The sequence below is a fragment of the Dendrobates tinctorius genome, unplaced genomic scaffold, assembly GCF_039654945.1.
Source record: "Dendrobates tinctorius isolate UK_male_01 unplaced genomic scaffold, ASM3965494v1 ptg000236l, whole genome shotgun sequence".
In the NCBI taxonomy this organism is placed as follows: Eukaryota; Metazoa; Chordata; class Amphibia; order Anura; family Dendrobatidae; genus Dendrobates; species Dendrobates tinctorius.
The window spans coordinates 4,879,082-4,896,833 of record NW_027361903.1 but is presented as its reverse complement, the minus strand read 5'-3'; the positions used below and the strand labels follow the sequence as shown (position 1 = coordinate 4,896,833).

General features: G+C 50.9%; 1 protein-coding gene across 4 annotated transcripts in view; it reads left to right on the top strand.

Moving 5' to 3' along the window:
* Positions 1-17,752, top strand: part of PLEKHS1 (pleckstrin homology domain containing S1) — a 65,530-nt gene that overhangs the window by 25,621 nt on the left and 22,157 nt on the right. For 2 of the 4 annotated variants that reach the window (XM_073556636.1, XM_073556635.1), the window contains exon 1: positions 7,406-8,219. The exons of 1 other annotated variant lie outside the window; for it this stretch is intronic. The gene's annotated coding sequence lies outside the window, so the exon portion shown is untranslated. Of the gene's footprint in view, positions 1-5,611; positions 5,688-7,405; positions 8,220-17,752 lie in introns of those variants that run through there. One more of the 4 variants, XM_073556637.1, reaches the window with a different exon arrangement.

Genomic DNA, 17,752 nt, shown 5'->3' with positions numbered 1-17,752 from the left:
CAGGCTTTGGCAGTGGCGTAGCGTGGGGGGGGCGGGTGGTCCGCCCCAGGCGGCACGTGTGTGGGGGCAGCGCGGCAGCAACAGCAATTCCTCTCCTCTGTGGGAGAAGTGCGGAGGCACAGTGCAGCAGCAGCAGCCAGCAGACAGATGAGTAATGCAGGAGGTCTGGGGTCGGGGGCGCCATGTGGCGGCAGTAGAGGGGGAGCCCCCTGCTGTCCCACGGACCGCGTGACATGTCGCAGACTGCGGCTGATCAATATTTCACATCCTCAGAGTCGGTGTTAGATTGCAGCTGCAAGGTCCTGAGGGACCTGATCCCTTATCAGTGTCCTGCGCGGACGGATCATGGCGGAGTCACCGCACAGTCACCGGAGTCACCGCCATCACCCCGAGCTGCGGAGGAAGGAGCAGAGGTCACAAACACAAAAACTCCCAGACACTTTCTACTTATATCCCATGCACTTTCCTGTGCAGACCCCCTCCTGTACCGAGCCCCCCACAGACAGTCTGCAGAGCATTGCCCCTATGCTACATGCACTTTCCTGTGCTGACCCCCTCCTACACCCAGAGCCCCCCACAGACAGTCTGCAGAGCATCGCAACCTATGCTACATACACTTTCCTGTGCAGACCCCCTCCTATCCCGAGCTCCCCACAGCCTGCAGAGCATTGCCCCTATGTTACATGCCCTTTCCTGCTGCAGACACCCTCCTATACCCTGAGCCCCCCACAGACAGTCTGCAGAGCATTGCCCCCTATGTTACATGCACTTTCCTGTGCAGACCCCCTCCTGCTCCCTGAGCCCCCCACAGTCTGCAGAGCATTGCCGCCCGTATCCTATGCCCTTTCCAGTGCAGACCCCCTCCTATACCCTGAGTCCCCCATAGACAGTCTGCAGAGCATCGCACCCTATGTTACATGCCCTTTCCTGTGCAGACCCCCTCCTATACCCCCCACAGTCTGCAGAGCATTGCCCCTTTGCTACATGCACTTCCCTGCTGCAGACCCCCTCCTGCACCCTGAGCCCCCCACAGACAGTCTGCAGAGCATTGCCCCTATATCCCATGCACTTTGCTGTGCAGACCCCCTCCTGTACCCTGAGCCCCCCACAGTCTGCAGAGCATTGCCCCCTATGTTACATGCACTTTCCTGTGCAGACCCCCTCCTGCTCCCTAAGCCCCCCACAGTCTGCAGAGCATTGCCGCCCGTATCCTATGCCCTTTCCTGTGCAGACCCCCTCCTATACCCTGAGTCCCCCATAGACAGTCTGCAGAGCATTGCCCCTTTGCTACATGCACTTCCCTGCTGCAGACCCCCTCCTGCACCCTGAGCCCCCCACAGACAGTCTGCAGAGCATTGCCCCCTATGTTACATGCACTTTCCTGTGCAGACCCCCTCCTGCTCCCTGAGCCCCCCACAGTCTGCAGAGCATTGCCGCCCGTATCCTATGCCCTTTCCAGTGCAGACCCCCTCCTATACCCTGAGTCCCCCATAGACAGTCTGCAGAGCATCGCACCCTATGTTACATGCCCTTTCCTGTGCAGACCCCCTCCTATACCCCCCACAGTCTGCAGAGCATTGCCCCTTTGCTACATGCACTTCCCTGCTGCAGACCCCCTCCTGCACCCTGAGCCCCCCACAGACAGTCTGCAGAGCATTGCCCCTATATCCCATGCACTTTGCTGTGCAGACCCCCTCCTGTACCCTGAGCCCCCCACAGTCTGCAGAGCATTGCCCCCTATGTTACATGCACTTTCCTGTGCAGACCCCCTCCTGCTCCCTAAGCCCCCCACAGTCTGCAGAGCATTGCCGCCCGTATCCTATGCCCTTTCCTGTGCAGACCCCCTCCTATACCCTGAGTCCCCCATAGACAGTCTGCAGAGCATTGCCCCTTTGCTACATGCACTTCCCTGCTGCAGACCCCCTCCTGCACCCTGAGCCCCCCACAGACAGTCTGCAGAGCATTGCCCCTATATCCCATGCACTTTCCTGTGCAGACCCCCTCCTGTACCCTGAGCCCCCCACAGTCTGCAGAGCATTGCCCCCTATGTTATATGCACTTTCCTGTGCAGACCCCCTCCTGCTCCCTGAGCCCCCAACAGTCTGCAGAGCATTATCTGCCGCTGGCTCCTCGCTGCCATGCTCGCCTGCTGTGGCTGCCACCCGCTTCCGGATTATCAATGACCAAAGGGTCGGCAAATTTTTCGACCGCCCCGGGTGCCACAAACAGTTGCTACGCCACTGGGCTTTGGCCATTCCTTCTGCATGCATTCATTCAGAGCCGGGTGTCCGGGAAAAACTGTTTCTCTATGGTAAAAAAAGAGGCGCTGTTTCCTTGTCTTATTTTCAGCGTTGTTCGCCGACTCAGATGCTGAACGTTTGGCTTCTTTCAGGAGACTCATTGCTCTATCGCTATGGAATAGATGAAGATCATCACTGGAGAACCACCTGGCTTAGATGGAGATTCCCCTCCTGAAGAGATGGGAGAGGAAGAACCTATTTCTATCTCGGCATGAGTATGAGCATTGTTACACTACATGGAGGCTTACCTAAAATCCTAGAAGGTTTCTGAGAGTTTATCTCTCAGGTTACGTTCACACGTTGCATTTTTTTTTTTTTTTTTTTTTTTTTTTGCGGCTTTTTATGATTGATAATTAAAAGCTGCTTTTTCCAGTACCAGCAAAAGCTCTAAGAATTCAGAAGTCTCATGCACACACTTGATTTTTTTTTCCAGACTGAATTGGAAAAAATTCTAAATTTTAAAATCTGCAACGTCACTTATTTCAGCGTTTTTTTTATTTTTCACAGAAACCAATTTAGATTGCTCTTCCGGCTCTGACCATGTGCAGAAAGGACAGAGGGATGCCGAGACACACAGCCAAGTCTCCTACAGACGTCACTGGTGGCAGTGCACCTGCGCGAGCCCGGGAGACAGAGGTTGTGGTGCGCTCAATAGAGGACAGCGCACATGCACGCTTCACACCAGGAGCTGAACTCACCACTGCTGCAATAGTGATGCATAGTCACAGTGCCCGAGGAGAGGGTTTTATAGATACATACAGTGTGTGGCCCAGCAGTCACTACGTCTGAGTGTCTGCCCGAAAATAATGCACTGCAGAGCGCACGTTCTCATTGTCAGCACCAATATAGTCCATGGCCCCGTTGGCGCATACTTCCAAATCTCATTTTGTGAGGGGATTCAGACATAAGCTCCGATGGGACCACCCAATATGTGCCTGAGTGCAATGTGAACGCCCCCTTACTTATCTTCTGCACTAATAAGAAAAACTAAACTACAGTGTCCTGTATCCGTATATTGTGCGCAGTATGGCGGTGGTGTTCTTCAGTCACGGTACTGTGACGTTGTTCTTTCATGGTACGATAATGGTGTTATGCCATCATGGTACGGTGGCGGTGTTATGCCATTATGGTAAGGTGGCGGTGTTATGTCATCATGGTACGGTGGCGGTGTTATGCCATCATGGTACGGTGGCGGTGTTATGCCATCATGGTACGGTGGCGGTGTTATCCCATCATGGTACGGTGGCGGTGTTATGCCATCATGGTACGGTGGCGGTGTTATCCCATCATGGTACGGTGGCGGTGTTATGCCATCATGGTACAGTGGCGGTGTTATGCCATCATGGTACGGTGGTGGTGTTATCCCATCATGGTATGGTGGCGGTGTTATGCCATCGTGGTACGGTGGCGGTGTTATGCCATCGTGGTACGGTGGCGGTGTTATGCCATCATGGTACAGCTGTGATATTATACCATCATGGTATGGCGGCAATGCTATCCCGTCACAAGGCACCAGGTTCATTAAGTTACATTGTAGACCTTATTAGTTACAGCTGTGTGACATCTTCTGTTTCTCAATACGGTGATAAGATGGTAACGTGTTGGCGCAGGAAATCACCTGCCGCTAAACCAGAATTACCAGGGTCGGCCAATGACAAGTGTGTGCACAGCGCCAGATCAAGGTGGTGGAGACGTCCGGGGAAAAGATTTGGTTGAGACGTCTCACAAAAAAATTTCTATTTAAAAGTAATTGCAGAAGATGTAATGTCTGTGAGCCGTAACCGAATAATACCGTAATACCGTGTCGTAATAACATCATCATGATGGGATGGGATAGCACTACCGTCGTACCGTGATAAAATAACACCGCCGCAGTACCATGACGAGATAACACCATCGCAGTACCGTGACGGGATAACACCACTGTTGTACTGTGACAAGATAACACCACCACAGTACCGTGACAGGTTAACACCGCCTCAGTGATGTGACAAAATAACACCACCACAGTACCATGAAAAGATAACACCACCACAGTACCGTGACAGGTTAACACCGCCTCAGTGATGTGACAAGATAACACCACCACAGTACCATGAAAAGATAACACCACCGCCATACCGTGACAGGATGACACATCGCAGTACCGTGACAAGATAACACCACCGCCGTACCGTGATAACACCGCCACACCATGACAAGATAACATCACCGCCATACTGTGACAAGATAACACCGTCGCCGTACCATGACAGAATAACACCGACGCCTTACCGTGACAAGATAACACCACCGCTCTGTCATGACGAGATAAAACAGCGGTAACAATCAGACAGACAGATGGACACAGACAGAAAAGGGCCCCTGTGCAAGAACAATATATGGGCCCTTTGCAGCCCAAGAGCTCCTAAAAATGCAAAATTGCACCTGCTATGGAGATAAAAATGACCTCCCGGGCGACTGCACAAGTTGCACCAATGATATGTCCGCCCCTGTGCGGTAACATGACTAGATAACAGCCCTAGGCTGTGACTGAACATCGCCATCATTGCTCCATGACTGCACAGAAGAATCACCGCCCTGAGATAAGTGAATTATACTGTTACACCATGTGTGGATAATCCCACTGTAATGTAGCTATTACCAGGATACAGTTAATGAATTATTCCCGCATAGCATGACAGTAGCATCACTGAAAATCCTCTCTATTGTGACCAGATCATAACAGCCAGAGGGAGAGCAGGTTATAACAGCCAGAGGGGCAGCAAGTCATAACATCCAGAGTGTTAGGTTCCAGGCGCTGCAGAGCAGGAATCCTGAGCCTTGCCAGCTGCGGTCTCCCATTCCCCTCCAGCCACAGTGGAACCTGCTCAGCAGACTTCACGATCCCAGAGTTCTTCCCACACCAGCATCGCGGGTTTGGTTGCTGCTGCTGCCACCTCTGGTCCAGTTATGACAGTGCAGCCTGTCCAGCAGCAAGACACTCCAGAGCCTAAGTCCTTCCCTTGCTCCACTGAGCATGCTCATGAGACGATCTCCCACTGGGGATCGGGAGTCAAATGCTCAGGTCCTTCCCCAGTTCTGATTGGTCCATCTGGTGGATCAGGAAGGTCCTGGAAGGGCACAGCTATAAAAGGCTCACATGGCCGCCCCGCCTGTTGAGGGCAGAGCAGAGTCCTGCAGTGTGCAGGCACCGGGAGAGGTCAGAGAGGTCCGGTGCCTGCACACTGCGGTATTCTGCTCCACCCTCAACAGGACAGAGCAGTGCGCCTGCACTGGAACCACAACAGGCAGCAAAGAAGAGGACGTCACCTTTAGAAAATGGGAGGCGCCGGACCGGACCGCGACTCCCATCGGACCAAAACCGGACCCGGACCGCCCACCCCGGTGAGTATAATATAACTTGTTTTTCTTCTCTTTCAGGTTACATTGGGGGCTTATCTACAGCATTACAGAATGCATTACAGAATGCTGTAGATAAGCCCCTGATGGCGGTGGCCGCAGCTGATACTCGAAAAATGGGGTGACAGATTCCCTTTAAGTCTCCTCTCAGTCTTCTCTTTTGCAAGCTAAACATTCCCAAATTCTGTATCCGTTCCTCACAGGACATGGTTTGCAGACCGGTCACCATTCTGGTCGCTCTTCTCTGAATTTGCTCCAGTTTGTTGATGTCTTTTTTAAAATGTGGTGCCCAAAAGTTTATAACACTCAAAAGTACAGCAGGTCATAACAGCCAGAGAGGCAGCAGGTCAAAACAGACATAGGTGCAGCAGGTTATAACAGCCTGAGGGCCAGAAGATTATAACAGCCTGAGGGCCAGCAGGTTACAACAGCCAGTGGAGCAGCAGGTTACAACAGCCAGAGGAGCAGCAGGTTACAACAGCATGAGGGCCAGAAGGTTATAACAGGCAGAGGGCCAGCAGGTCATAACAGCCAGAGGGGCAGCAGGTTATAACAGCTAGAAGGGCAGCAGGTTATAACAGCCAGAGGGGCAGCCAATTAAAGGGATGGTTCCCATTCTCCTCTTCCTATCCTTGTTTTATCAGCAAAGTCCTGATGTCCGGCTTTTATTTCTTCTATTACAATATTTCCATATGCCACAGAGATGGATGGATGGTGAGAACTTGCTGCGATGGGGAAAACCCTTTAAGAAGTTAGCGGTGAATTTCCAGCCAACGTTCCATAAAGTGTTTCCATCTGTACAATTGATGTTTCTGTGCTATTATTAAACAACCGCACATCGACATTCAGACCAGATACCAAACATACCAGACCGTATCACACACAGCGGGGCGTACAGCGCCCCCTAGCAGCTATAAAACCATGAAATATCTGTATGTGAGCAGAGGAATGTAACGATATCACCGATGCAGTGAATACTCCGACGACAGAAACTATAACTGCGCCACCTTGTGGCCAAATATTACTGAAGTGTAAATAGTTATATGTTCGTACAATGTAGTCAGCGGAAATGTAACAGTTTCAGTCTATTAGAGCAGGGTTCCCCAACTCCAGTCCTCAAGGCCCACCAACAGGTCATGTTTTCAGGATTTCCTTAGTTTTGCTCAGGTGATAATTGCATCACTTGCACAATACAAGGGAAATCCTGAAAACATGACCTGTTGGTGGGCCTTGAGGACTGGAGTTGGGGAACCCTGTATTAGAGGAGACTTCTCCATGATTGGGGGTAACTCGCCACATCATGGCGGCCGGATATGGACCCCATACATGGATAACTTTCAGCTGCGTCACTTTTATTACTCTCCAGATACAATGTAACAGTTTTCAACACCTGGTATTTAGTTTTCCCCTTTCTGGTTACTTTTTTTGTCTCCGTCGTTGATTTTCACTTGCCTCATTTCCTTGTAACCTACATTCGGTTAAACGTATCTGATCTCCAGGAAGTGGCGGACGCCCAAATCCCTCCCAAAGACTCAAGGTATCCGCTCGCTCACAACAAGCTGAGATTTAGGATTTTCCCTCTCTACAAGGGGCTCAGGCACAAGAAAAGAGAAAAATCCCCTGGACCCTGCGAGGTTTTGAAGGAGGGAAATTCCTGGAAGATCATATTTCAGCCTACAAATAGGAGGCGAGGCCGAGGTTGAAGTCAGAGCGCCGACACCTGTTCACAGCTCACCTGCAGCACCTGTCCGCGGCTCACCTGCAGCACTTGTCCGCAGCTCACCTGCAGCACCTGTCCGCAGCTCACCTGCAGCACCTGTCCGCATCGCACCTGTCCGCAGCTCACCTGCAGCACCTGTCCGCATCGCACCTGTCCGCAGCTCACCTGTCCACAGCTCACCTGCAGCACCTGTCCGCAGCTCACCTGCAGCACCTGTCCGCGGCTCACCTGCAGCACCTGTCCGCAGCTCACCTGCAGCACCTGTCCGCGGCTCACCTGCAGCACCTGTCCGCGGCTCACCTGCAGCACCTGTCCGCGGCTCACCTGCAGCACCTGTCCGCAGCGCACCTGTCTGCAGCTGACCTGCAGCACCTGTCCACAGCTCACCTGTCCACAGCTCACCTATCCGCAGCTCACCTGCAGCACCTGTCCACAGCTCACCTGCAGCACCTGTCCGCAGCTCACCTGTCCGCAGCTCACCTGCAGCACCTGTCCGCAGCTCACCTGTCCACAGCTCACCTGCAGCACCTGTCCGCAGCTCACCTGCAGCACCTGTCCGCAGCTCACCTGCAGCACCTGTCCGCAGCTCACCTGCAGCACCTGTCCGCAGCTCACCTGTCCGCAGCTCACCTGCAGCACCTGTCCACAGCTCACCTGCAGCACCTGTCCACAGCTCACCTGCAGCACCTGCTGCAGCTCACCTGCAGCACCTGTCCGTGGCTCACCTGCAGCACCTGTCCGCAGCACCTGTCCGCAGCTCATCTGCAGCACCTGTCCGCAGCTCACCTGCAGCACCTGTAAGTACCCGGCAATGTGGGGTCTGCTAACAGTGGGTGATCAAGGAAGATCATTGTCATAATGATCAGGGAGTTGGCGTCTAATCCTCCCCAGACCTGACCACAGCAGAGGATGATCAGGGTTCTCATCTCTCTCTGGGTAAGGCGAAGTTCACACTGGCAGTTTTTGCTGAGTTTTTCTTATGACATTTTTCAGCTGCTTGTCACAGTACCAGCAAAGTCTGTGAGATTTCAGAAATCTGCTCACACTGAGTTTTTTTTGTCATCAGTATTTTGTGCTTTTCACGGTTTTTGGACATGGAGCACGTCACTTCTGTCAGCGTTTTTCACCCAATGACTTGAATTGGATGGTGAAAAAATGCAGGTGTCAGGTTTTGCAGCACTTTTGGGCCAAAACCTCATTCTTTAGAATAGGATTTTTTAGAGACAAATCTAGCATGCAAAAACTGATGCAAAAAGTGCATAAGTGGAAGACGCCGCAAGAAAACAAGGAAAACCTGCTTTTTTTCTGCAGCTTCTTTCCTGCCAAGAGATCAGGTTTTGCTGCAGAATCCAAAAAACGCCCAGTGTGAGCCTAGTGTGAACTTACCCCTAACAGTCACTGAATCCAAACAACCCTGAGGATGGGGAAAAAGGGAACAACGCCGCGCACTAGTGCAGCAGAAACCAGGTGTAAATGGTACGCTTGTATAATTGCACTCACCTAGTCAAAGGCGAAAATGAAGCATTGATAGGGGATCTGACGGGAATCCGAGGGAACGGTCAGCAGCTCGGCCGACTGGGCACACGGAAAAGACCCTCAGACACCCGAGCTAAAACAATAGATAGCAGGGAAGATCCCAGTGTGTAGCCAGCGCTCCCGTATAGAGATTCTCATAGATGTTATACAGAAATATCTGCTTTATTGAGGTTATAAAAAATTACAGGACAACGCGTTTCGGCAAAGAAGGGAGGCGTAAAAGAAAGGAAAAATAAAAATTTGGGGGGATTTTTTTTAAAAAATTTTAATTTTTATTTTTTGGCTTTTTCTTTTTATGGTATTTTACATGGTGGCTCCTTATACGCAGCGTATATACTGATACAAGCAAATTAGTGCATTAATGAGAACATGTCCTGGGAGGATTTGTCCCTTTGGTATAGGGCGTTTTTTTTTTAAATTTCTCTGGCTCCTCCAGTTCTCCGCCCTGTTTGATCCTTTAGAAGTTGAATGCGTAAAAGGAGAGTGTGGCTGATCTTTTCATATTATTATTATTTTTTTAATGACCTGAAGAAGACTCCAGGGTGTAGGAGTCTAAACGCGTTGTCCTGTAATTTTTCTATTACCTCAATAAAGCAGATATTTCTATATAACATCTATGAGAATCTCTATACGGGAGCGCTGGCTACACACTGGGATCTTCCCTGCTATCTAACAGTCACTGCTAAGTGCATCTGTGGCACCTATAGGCAATGGAATAGAAAGTAAGGCACAGTGCACCAGGCTGCTGCCCCATAGTGGAATATGGTACGTTCCGGTGTGGCTGGGGGGATGTAACGGTGGAGGGGGGATGTAACGGTGGAGGGAGGACGTAACGTTGGAGGGGGGACATAACGTTGGAGGGGGGACGTAACGGTGGAGGGGGGATGTAATGGTGGAGGGAGGACGTAACGTTGGAGGGGGGACATAACGTTGGAGGGGGGACGTAACGGTGGAGGGGGGACGTAACGGTGGAGGGGGGATGTAACGGTGGAGTGGGGATGTAACGTGGAGTGGGGACGTAACGGTGGAGTGGGGACGTAACGGTGCAGTGGGGACGTAACGGTGGAGGGGGGACGTAACGGTGGAGGGGGGACGTAACGGTGGAGGGGGGATGTAACGGTGCGGGGGGGATGTAACGGTGGAGGGGGGACGTAACGGTGGAGGGGGGATGTAACGGTGGAGGGGGGACATAACGGTGGAGGGGGGACGTAACTTTGGAGTGGGGACGTAACGGTGGAGTGGGGACGTAACGGTGGAGTGGGGACGTAACGGTGGAGGGGGGACGTAACGGTGCGGGGGGCGAAACGGTGGAGGGGGGACGTAACGGAGGAGGGGGACGTAACGGTGGAGGGGGATGTAACGGTGGAGGGGTGATGTAACGGTGCGGGGGCGTAACGGAGCAGGGGGGACGTAACGGAGCAGGGGGGATGTAACGGTGGAGGGGGGACGTAACAGTGGAGGGGGGATGTAACGGTGCGGGGGTGAAATCACGGTGCTGGGGGGACGTAACGGTGCTGGGGGGACATAACGGTGGAGGGGGGATGTAACGGTGGATGGGGGACGTAACGGTGCAGTGGAGCTTCCACAAGCCAGGTTTTTATTTTTTAGTAGATTTAGTTTTCCATTATGTCTCTTAATCTGATGTTTGATGGCGGTGTACGTCCGGTTCTAGGCAACTGCATATATAGCAATTCCCTATGAGAATTCTGTCTGCAGCGTGTGATGATGTAAGATCAGCAGCGTAACACGTCGCTACATTTACACCGACCGACCACTTCTGACGTCTCGTTACTATGTGGATGACGGAATGTTCTGTGTCACCTCGTAACCTCCGCACCGATCACCGATGAGGGATCTGGGAATAGCGCTGACGGCGGGAACAAACAGTCACTTTCTGTCCTAGACAAACAGAGAATTATTGATTTTTTTCATTTATTATTTATTATTATTTCTTTCCAAATTTTTCTATTTTCGCTCCGTTTTTATTTTCCTTATGGCAATATTTATTTTTATTACTTAGAACTTGTTAATATTAGAATGAGATTTCTCAGTCACTAGTTCTGTATTCCTCGTATTTGCCTCTTCATTTCTTTGGTGTCTCGGTAGCTCTGTGCTCGGAGCATTATGCCATAGATCAGTCACCAGGACTATGTGGGCGAGATACGTAAGAGACGCAAAGTTCCTGGAAGCCGGATGGGGGTTGTAGCGCTCCAGGAATACAGAGCTTTAGTTTGTTTTACACCAATGTGGCTGAGAAGAAAGAGTCACATTACTGGTTGGACCCTGATCAGCCGAGCGTGAAGTTCACAAAGTTTAAGCATGAAACTGGTTTATTCCATTTCCTCATCTCGAGTCAAAGTCACTGATAGGCCGGAGTCACACACAACGTATAAAAATCGGTCCGTTTTTCACGGAGAAGAATCGCACAAATGTTTCCTGAACAGTGATCCGTATGTCATCCGATTGGAATGCGAGGATGCGATTTTCTCGCCGGCTTGCAAAATGGACATATAATGGAGCCCAATGACAGGTTAGAACACAAACGAAATAGATATAGACACATAGAATACATATATATATATATATATATATTGTGAGGTAGCGCTGTCATTCAGTTAGGAGATCACTCGCTTGGCAGCGAATAAAACACGTTTTCATAAACCATATCATAGTCCATGCGGTTTATTCCTCCATCATAAACCCACAGCAGCAATATACAAGAGCTTAGCGTCCATTACGGAGCTTCACTCTGGTTATCCTGTACTCACACAGGTTATGCACATGTCCATGGAGCAGGCTCTTCAGCCTCAGTGTTATCTCACCCGTCAGGGATCCTCATGTGGCTTCACCATCGCACACGTTCATTCCCTCCAGGGAACTCTCAGGCACACATCGCCATTGCTCACAGCCACCTCACATGCTGTGAGCCAGGAGACACCTCTCCTAGCGGGACCTTCCGCTCGGGACCAACTAGGTCCCTGCATTCACCACCTGTGACCTACCCTGGCCACCATATATGGTCCGTAGCCACGCCCACCGGGTCACATGACTATGACCTCATCACAGGTCCTTGACCCACTCACAGTCTTTTACTATAGTGTACTAAACATACCCCCTGGGTGGGTTTGTAGGTAACTAGGCTCGCCCGTCTCCCTAGTTACCTGGAGACTTCTCCCTGACACATTGAAACAACACCTCAGCAATATCAGTGCTGATCAATACACACATCAGTCTCCATCTCAAGGCCACCCACCTTGAGATTCATAATGGTCATTCATGACTCTGCCATTCATCCTCTCTCCTCGGACATCCACACAGCGCCCCCTAGTGGACACAGTGGTCACTACACCACATACCTCCCCCTTTGTTCAAACCTGTGGGGTTGAACACACAGCATAACCCCAGGATCTTGAGACCGGGCACTCATTACACCTTCCCCACAGTTCGAGAGAACCGTCTCCATCTGTCATACGGCCTTATCTCTGCGTTAGGCCTTCCCCGCCCCCAGCGGTCAGAATATCAGCCCTGATCTTTGGCCCTCCAGTCACAGTCTGTCTGCGTCATCAGACACTGTTTAGTCACCACACTCCTTTCTCTCACTGACCGGCTCTCACGGTTGGTGCGGTCATAAGTCTTATTCGAGCCTACTGTCTGGCCTGTGTCTGACCCATTCAGGGTCTCACAGGAACTAAGGTCTCTCAGCCTCATACGGCCTGTCGAACTGCCACTTGATGACATTCTTCGGCCACCTGCCATGTCACTACTTGGCGGGACCCTTCGGGTCCTTACATCTTGGGTTGAAGGCGGCCGCCACCTGGTATTCTGTACTTCTTTATTGATTCGCCGACGGTCCAGCCTCAACTGCTCAATCTCTTGCAGGTACCCCACTCGATACTCCAAGAGCATCCGAAAGTATCTCAGGCTCTCCATGGAGCCAACCACCAGGACGGGAATCCTACCCTCTCCACTGGATACCTGGTCTTCATCATCAGGAGGTATCCTCACCCTCACCACACCGGAGATATTGACAAAGTCTTGCATTACCTTCCTGGATCTTCCAATGATTCTCCCAATCAGAGCTTTGGGTACCGGAACCACATCTTTCCGCAAACCCAGCCGATCCATAGCCTCCCTTGCTAACTCTAGGCGCCGAGCAGCCTTCACATGACTCCGCCTGACCAGCTGTTTGGCGTTGAGACATTGTAGATGCATTTCTTTCAGGACAGCTACTCGGTTTGATGTATCTTCTCTGGCTGATACTATCACCAGCTGCCGAGTCTCAGGTGCCCAGTGCACTTTACACACTTGGACCGCCTCTTTGAAAGCCTCATGCACACCTTCCTCAGAACAGGCTTCTTGCATGTCTTCTGGTACATCAATCTCAGACTGGAAGATCGTGGTCTTGCTCTCTTCCTGGACCGAAGGCTCTGGCTTTTCCACGGACACTTCCCTCACTACAGTTGACCCGACCGGGTGACTGTCTTCTTCAGTTCTTAACTCACAAACTTCACATGATTTGATCTCTTCATGACCCTTGGCCACGATGGATACTGGCAGTTCCGTCTTGTTGTCACTCGCGCTCACCCGCAGTAAGTCCTCGTCCAACTTCTCCCGCAGAAGACCTTTTACTACTCCTCTAAGTTTTTCCATCTCTTCCTTAAGACCCTTGTTCACACTTTGTCAGGTGGACAAGTGACCTCTGAGCTCCAGGATTTCTTTCTCGAGCCCCTCCACCTTGCGCTCAGCCAGCTGTCTCAAGATTCTTTCTCGTTTGACATGTTCTTCCACTGTCTCTTTTATTAACTGTATCTCATGATATTGTTCTCTTTTGGCCAGCACGTGTTGCACCACTACTTTAATTATATTGTCAAAGGGTACCACTGGGTCAGTCCTATCAGTCGAGTGAACCCTCCAGTTACCGTCCACCAATGTGTCTCGTCCAGTCGTCTCATCTCTCAGCCCACCACCCGTCATGTCACGAGACGTCAGGTCCGTAAGTTGGGCAGATGTACCTTTTCTTCCGGTCGGTTCTACCTCTGACCTGCCCATTTTAGGAGGCGTCACTGTCTCAGTGTCTGCTGGCCCCACTGTTGAAACGTCTCCATCGTCCGACCCTACGTCATCAAACAAAACAAAGTCCCGGCCCCTCTCCAAGGCACAGACTAAGTCCTGTGGTATCCCGCCCCCTTGGCACTCAACGCTAAGGAACGGGTCAAACATTACTCTGTCTACCCCATAGTTCACCATGTTTACAGCAAACCTGGATCATTTTCTCAGTCAACCAGAAAGTGAGCGAAGTTCCTGTCAGAGTCACCTGACTCTTTGAGTCCAGCCGACCAGAGACTCTTTTCCGGCGCAACATCACAGTACACACCCTCGGCCCATCGTTACTATCCGGAATGACTATCCCACATTTTGAGCAAGTCATACACACACACTGCGGTTCCCCAGACATACCCACTGAGGTACCCAGTGCTGTCATTTCTTCAAACTCGGCCCCTTTCTGGACCACCACCCCACTTTGGGTTGCTGCCCCCTCCTGGGACTCCACCCCTTTTTGGGTTACCACCCCAATTTGGGTCACCGCCCCCTCTGGGACTCCACCTCTTTTTTGGTTACCACCCCAATTTGGGACTCCACTCTCTTTTGGGCTACCACCCCGATTTGGGTCGCCGCCCCCTTCTGGGACTCCACCCCCTTTCGGAATCTCCCCATGTCCGTTATACCGGTCTTCTCAGACCACAGTTCACACCACACAGTTTGTGTCTCTTACTTTACCACACAATTCTTTGCTGGCACCACCACAGCTCCTCCTGTCACCGATCACCGACACCACCGGCTGCTGTTCACACACAACTGCTCGTGTCCTCTTCGTACCCCTGCTGAGTTACAGCAAGCCGCTTGTCACCTTCTTGACTCCCACTGAGCCACTGCAGGCTGAGTTGAGAAAAAAAAACACACCACACAAACTCACGTGTCCTGACTGTGTGCTATTCAGGACACCCTGTCTCCGCCTGAGACCGTCCAACACACAGGGCACACCGGGTGCTATTCAGGAACCGACCCTCCTCCCAGGGTTTCCCAACACACCGGCCTCCCCAGGTCCAGGGCTCAGTGGGTGCTATTCAGGACATCCGTCTCCGCTTGAGACTGCCCAACACTCACGTCTCACCAGGTCCAAGGTCATACCACGTGCTCCAGGGATCCGATTCTTCTCCCAGAACCTCCAACACTGACCCTCCAGGACCTTGCTCACTGACCCAGGTCAGTACAACAACGAACACCTGTCCATTACCTGTGTCGGCCCCACAGGTCCTCGGGTACCTCTTATCCGCAGAGGCACCCTATAGCAATCACCAGTCTCTTTCTCCTGGGGAAGAGGCCGCACTGGGCTCACCGATCCGGACAATGCCTTACTCACTAGGCCACCCCACGGTTCCAGAACCACAGCCGGGCAGTGGCTTCCCCAACCGTCAGCCCTCCTGGCTCAGCGTTGCCAGCACTGCAACATGTGCCTTTGGAAACCGTTGCCTTTAACAACCGAAACTTTGCAGTCCTCTTCCGTTGCTCCCAGCAACAAGGCTACAATATTGCCCTTTGCAATTCTCCACCATTTGTGAGGTAGCGCTGTCATTCAGTTAGGGGATCACTCGCTTGGCAGCGAATAAAACACATCCGGCACCGGGTTTTCATAAACCATAACACAGTCCATGCGGTTTATTCCTCCATAATAAACCCACAGCAGCAATATACAACAGCTTAGCGTCCACTACAGAGGAGGTGAACTAATGAGCGTGGGAAAAAGTTCAGAAACTGTCCCACACTTATTATTTCATTTCCGGTCAGCCGGGGAGGCTGCGCAGAGATGAACTCATTCATTCAGCAGTGGTTTACAGTGGGGCTGGTCGCATTAGCACCGATCCCTGTAGTAAACCAGTTAACCCCTTGTGATGAATTGCAGTGGGGGACCTGACTGAATGGCGGAGAGGTATGTATATTGTTGGTTTTTTATTTTATTTTTTTACAGATCCATGGCTTTTTTTGTGGATTAGCTGAATAATACATTTTGTCAAAAACTTGGTTTGATTATTTCATTAAAAGAATTTTTAATTAATGTGTGTCTTTCTTTTAACCCATTACTACTATAGGATTAATAATGGATAGGTGTCTTATTGACACCTCTCCATTATTAACCTGACTTAATGTCACCTTCCAATAGCAAGGTGACATTAACCCATTATTATTAACCCATGAGCCACCTCTACACGACAGTGGGATGAGAGAGGCTAAGTACCAGAAAAGGCGCATCTTATAGATGAGCCTTTTCTGGGGTCAGATTTTTTTAGCCAGGTGGAGGCAAAAACAATGGTCCCTCTCTAGGCTGTTAATATCTGTCCTCACTCACTGGCTTTCCCTCTCTGGCTGAGAAATTACAATTATTTTCAACGAATTTACCCGTTAATTTAACACCTACATGTCCAAAATTTTACACACAAACCCTAATCTAATTATTAGTCAAAGACATATAAAAAAAACTAAATGAAATGAAATGGTTTACTGTATGTGACCATGTGTCATTTCATGTCGGGTATTGTACTGATTTTACAAAAGCCGGCAATTGATTTATCGGCTATTCTGCTATGTAGAACTCTATGAAATGTAAATATATACTGTATATGTGTCTCAATGACATGTGTGTATATATATATATATTCTATGTGTCTAGATCTATTCTTTCTATTCTTTATTAAACATCTCAGTGTGATTTTACTGTATCGTGCACTGAATTGCGTATCTCTCACAAGTCACACGTCTGGTCCGTGTGTAATCCGATTTTTTTCTCGCATCCATAGACTTGCATTGGCGAGTCTTGGCCGATAATCGGTGACAATCACAGCATGCTGCGATTTTCTCAGCCTGATTAAAACGGGCGAGAAAAAAATCTGATGATGGTAGCTGCCCCATAGATTAACATTGGGCCAAGTGCAATGCGATTTTTTTTTATTTTTTTTATCGCAGTGCACTCATCCGTTTTTCTCGCTAGTGTGACTCTGGCCTTACCTGCACTATTACTGCACCCCTAGGTGTCTCCACTACCTCTGCACCCCTTATTGCTGCACCCCTAGGTGTCACCGCTACCTCTGCACCCTCTATTGCTGCATCCCTAGGTGTCTCCGCTACCTCTGCACCCTCTATTGCTGCACCCCTAGGTGTCACCACTACCTCTGCACCCTCTATTGCTGCACCCCAGGTGTCCTCTCTACCTCTGCACCCTCTATTGCTGCACCCCTAGGTGTCACCACTACCTCTGCACCCTCTATTGCTGCACCCCTAGGTGTCACCGCTACCTCTGCACCCTCTATTGCTGCACCCCTAGGTGTCACCGCTACCTCTGCACCCTCTATTGCTGCACCCCTAGGTGTCACCGCTACCTCTGCACCCTCTATTGCTGCACCCCTAGGTGTCACCACTACCTCTGCACCCTCTATTGCTGCACCCCAGGTGTCCTCTCTACCTCTGCACCCTCTATTGCTGCACCCCTAGGTGTCACCGCTACCTCTGCACCCTCTATTGCTGCACCCCTAGGTGTCACCGCTACCTCTGCACCCCCTAATGCTGCACCCCTAGGTGTCACCACTACCTCTGCACCCTCTATTGCTGCACCCCAGGTGTCCTCTCTACCTCTGCACCCCCTAATGCTGCACCCCTAGGTGTCACCGCTACCTCTGCACCCTCTATTGCTGCACCCCGGGTGTCACCACGTACTTATATCTATGCCCTTGATTTCTCAATC